The following is a 4835-nucleotide window of genomic DNA, read 5'->3' as shown; positions in this document are numbered from 1 at the left end:
GCTAGTGCCAACCCTGGCCAGGCCTGCCCACGGGCACCGCCTGCATGACTCAGTCTGGGGGATGCGAGGGGAAGTTGTGGGGAGGTGTGCAGTTGCTTTCCAACAATGCTGTGGTTGTGGTGTGGACCTGGACACAGCTGTGGTGAGGAGCAGCTGGGGAGGGCCCATCCATATGAGTAGCCATTCGAGGGGGTGTGTGGTCTCTCCTGCCTTGACCACAAATGGGTGGAGAGGCCTGGCAGGAGCTGGGAAGTGGGCCCCCTAACCAAGGCTGGAGTAAGTAGGGAAAGCGGGAACCCCCCCACCCGCCAGGAGGTGCTGAGGGAGCCCTTGCCAATGCCAGCGGCCTCAGGGGACATCAGAAGGGAGCCATGGCTTGTGGGCCAGCGTTAGGGTGCACAGAGGCAGGCTCAGAGGCCTCCAGTTCAGAGAGGAGGCTCAGGCGGGATAAGGAGTTGGGGCCTGGGCTCCTGCTCTCTCCAGGGTTAAACGTTGGAAGCTCTGTTTTCAAGGATCTATAAATGTCCTTATGAGCCCTCCACCCCTGGCTAAGAAGTCTATTAAAGGGCTCTCTTCCAAGTCATTTTTTTTGAGGATGAAGAAACTCTTCATCTAAAAGTGAGACAGGACATGGGACCAGCGCCACCACTCTCACCTTGGTTATCAGGTGCTTCCTTAACACAGGCCCAGCTAACTTCTCAAAACAGGTGGGATTCTAATGGAAGGAGAGGAGACAGAATGGGTGGGATTTGAGCCTGGGCCCTCCCTGCAGGGGGCTGCTGCCCTGGGTGGGAGGGCACAGCGTAGTGCACAGGGTGTGTGGGCATCTGAGGTGCAGGAGGAGGGAGAAGGTCAAGGCTGTGGCCGGGATGGTAGGCCATGGAGGGGTCAGGTCTGGGCTGGTCCTGTTGTCCTGGCTTTCAGAGCCCACCCCGCCCTGCCAAGGGCCCAGCACACCTCTGTCTCTATCAGTAGGCCCTTCCAAGCGTTTCAGGCCAGCCCTGGTTCGAGGTCCAGTATCCCCACTTCAGGCCTCTGTCTGTGGCACCCTCCAAGCCAGATAATGCCCCAGCCCTCCAGGCAGCAGCCCCAGCAGTGCCTCTGCTGGCTCCCTGCTCCGCTTTTGAGGCAGTCCCCCTGCTGCCTGCCCACCTTCCCCCAGGTGGGACTTTGCCTACCACTCCCCACCCAGCTTTCTTCTACCTCCCGTTTCCTCCCCTCCCTCTCTTCTCTTCCCCTGCCCCCTCTTTTCTGCCAGGCAAGGACTAGCAAGACACTCAGTCCCCTCAGGACAGATGGGGAGACTGAGGCCCACTGAAGGACAGAGTCAGGGCCACAGCTGCACTCCCTGCCAGGCGTTGCCTCTGCTCTCTCTGTCCTTCCTGCTGTCCAGTCACATCCACCAGAGTTGTTTACTTAGCAGACCCTGAGGACCAGCCCAAGGGAAGGCTGTGGGGCAGGGTTGGGGGGTCTGTTTCACCTCAAGGTGTTTCTAACAGCAAATGTCTCGAGAAGCAGTGAGCTCCCCAGCACTCGGGCTGAGCAAGAAGAGGACAGGGAGGGATGCTGGGCAGGTGACTTCAGGACCTTACAGCCCAAGTGGATTCCTGCACACCAGTGCCCAGTGTACCAGCAGAGACCCTCTTGGTCTGTGCAGCCCAGAAGGAGGTGCTGGGTCAGGAGTGAAGATGGCACCTATGTTTGTTTGTTTGTTTGTTTGTTTTTTTGAGATAGAGTCTCACTCTATCACCCAGGCTGGAGTGCAGTGGCACAATCTTGGCTCACTGCAACCTCCACTTCCTGGGTTCAAGCGATTCTCCTGCCTCGGCCTCCCGAATAGCTGGGATTACAGGCGGGTGCCACCGTGCCCAGCTAACTTTTGTATTTTTAGCAGAGGTGGGGTTTTGCCATGTTGGCCAGGCTGGTCTCGAACTCCTGACCTCAAGTGATCTGCCTGCCTCAGCCTCCCACAGTGCTGAAATTACAGGCGTGAGTCACTGCACCTGGCTGAGATGGCACCTACATAACCTTTGTCCAGCATCAAGGCCTGGGTGCCTCCTCCCACACCCATGTGTGTCCATGGCAGGGTGGGGGTGGGAGAGTGCTGAGTGAGGCCAGTTGAAGGGGAGAGGGGATGGTTAAGGAAGGCTCCGAGAAATCCGGGTTTCAGCTGGCCTTGAAGGGGCAAATGGAAGGGTGAGGGGACCAATGGGCCTGAGTCCCTGCATCATGTGACCTGGCCTCCTGTGGGCCTCACACACCCCTCCCTGGGCCTGGTTCGGTGGGGTGAGACCACCAGGTGAGCTCTATCTGGGGAGGGGCCTGAGCCAGGTGACAGCAAGAACAAGGAACGAGCAGGCTGTTCCTCTACGCAGTGACAGCCAGACAGACCTCAAGAGGCCGAGGCCGAGCTGGAAGGGCACTCCTCTCCCAGCCGCACCCCTCAGCTCAGTGCCTGCCAGGCTCCTGCCGTCTTGACAGTTTTTCTCTCCCCACTCCCAGGGAGACTCTGCCATTCTACATGGAGTCAAAATACCTGAGGAGACCCTGCCCCCTGAGGTGGGAGCAGCTGTATCCCCTTTCCTGATGGGCCATTACTGCTGGGCAGTGCCATGAAGCTGCACTGATAGGGCACTGACAGGTCAGCCAGGAAGTGGTGAGGACTGCCCTGGTCCCTGAGCATCATGGCTGTCTTCTCTCTTCTCTCTCTCTCTCTTCTCCTTTGGGTGAAAGCCTTCTCTGCTTTTTGGGGGGCAAAGGGGTAATTGAAGCCCCTCCCCAGAAATCTAATCTCAGAGTCCTCCCAGCATGTGAGGACTGGCCCAGGTGTCCTCACTCTGAGGGCAGGCTTGGGGACATCCACTAGCCCCCCAGAACCTGAACTCCAGGCCAGAGGTTCATGTGCATGCGAGAGCACTGTGTCTGCGAGTCTCCTTGTATGCTCCCCACCTCCCCACAATTTATGATGTGTGGGCTTTTTGGAAAAGCCACCCTTACCGTCTCCTTCCATCCAATTCTGTGTTCAGGGCCATAGCTCCCCCTTGAACATCTGCTGAAGGTACAGATCTCCCCAGAGAACTGCGCACACCTGGCATTTGGCCCTGGCCTAGGTCTTAAGAGACGTGAGCTCCAGCACTGTGTCTGCCTTGAACTTGCCTGTGGTCTCAGACAGGCTTCAGTTTTCTGACCTGAGAAATGGGGGCTTTTGTCTCTACCTCATAAGGGCCTCCTGACAGCCTGGAATTGGTTGACCTTGTCTGCCCCGTCCCCAGCTCACTCCTGGGAGTACCTAGGAAGGAGAGGCGGTTGGGCTGCAATAAGGATGGCATCTTGGGAGGCACACATCGGCAGGGGATGCAGCAGAATGGCGGCCCTGGATGACAGGCATGTGCTTGTACTCCTCTCAGCCCTCCTGGTCCAGCTCCAGAGGGAGAGTGGCAGAGCTGCGGCACCTACCCTGTCAGCAGAGTTAATCCCAGCCAGACTTGCAGAGGGAGGGCGAGAGAGGGCTGCAGCCACACCCACTCCACCCTGCTGCTTGGGCTGGTGAGTGGCCCAAGGGCTCCAGGGTACTGGGCCAGGACCCTCCTGGATGCATAGCATGGCTCCAAGAAGCCCTCCCTGTCTACTGCATCAGAAAACCTCCTTGCTACCAGGGGCCCTGAGGCAAGGATCACATCAGAGCCAAAAGCAGGGGACACCTCCTTGGAGGACCTCTGCAAATGGGCGGGGACCCACCAAGATCCGGAGGGGTGGGTGCCAACACCCTGTAGCTCTCCCGGTGCCTCCCTGGCAGCAGTAGCTCATCAACTCTCCATGTCAGTGTGGGAGCCAAGCAGGAGGGCATTCCCATCTTACTCGTGAGGAAACTGAGGCCCAGAGGTGAAGTCTGACTTGCCCACAGTCACACAGCAATGAGCAGGATTGGTCCTGGAATCCAGAGCCCTGGTACTTGGACAAAGTCTCTTTCCCTTTCTCACTGGTGTTGCCCCCACAGGGAAGCAGGTGGGTCCGGAGGCATCCCGAGGGCTCACTGGTCAGGGAAGGAGGAGAGGCACCACCCTCTCGCTTCTTCCTGATGTCCAGGACCTCTGGGATGCCACAGCCAGGGCAGGGGACGGGGGCTGCAGGGCCATGGGGCCTCCCTCCATCTCCCACTCACACCATCAGCCTATAGCCCCACCCCATGATCTCTGCTCAAGGCGGTCTCTCTGCCAAGAATCCTCTTCTCCCCTCCCTGCCTAGAAGGAGGCCCTCTCCTATGTGAAGGCTCCCTGGTGCCCCTAGGTTCTGCCTCACTGGGCACTGCGTGCTCCCTGTTCCCTGTGGTTGTGCGCTCCCTGAGGGCAGGAGCTACGATGCTCCTGCGTGTGCTCCAGCACAACGCCTGGCCTTCAGGAGACTGAATTCGGGAACCTGCAATGGTAAGGGAGTGGATGACTGGTAGAGATCGAATGGTGTGAGAGTGAGAGGGCCAGGAGTGGGGGACGGTGGGAGTGTGAGGCTGAAGGCTGAGAAGGGGCAGCAGTGGGCACACGAGCCCAGATAGGAGCAGGGGCTAAGCAGGGAGACCAGGCTGGCACCACCCACCCCACTGCAGGGCCCTCCCCTAGTCGGATGTGGTCCCATTCCCATACGACAGGCTTGGCCAAGGGCTCAACCCCACAGGCTTCCACAATGGGCTCAGCGCCCTCATGGTCACTGTGGTCCTGATCGGGTGGTGGCTGCCCTTTCCACATTTGTCAAGGGGAAGGATGACACCCAAGGACATCCCCCAGGCCCAAACTAGCCGTGGCTGGCCAGCCAGCCAGCAGGCCGCATGCAGAGCCACAGAG

Source organism: Piliocolobus tephrosceles, chromosome 6, assembly GCF_002776525.5.
Source record: "Piliocolobus tephrosceles isolate RC106 chromosome 6, ASM277652v3, whole genome shotgun sequence".
NCBI lineage: Eukaryota > Metazoa > Chordata > Mammalia > Primates > Cercopithecidae > Piliocolobus > Piliocolobus tephrosceles.
The sequence above is the reverse complement of the archived record's forward strand: the minus strand, read 5'-3'. Positions refer to the sequence as shown.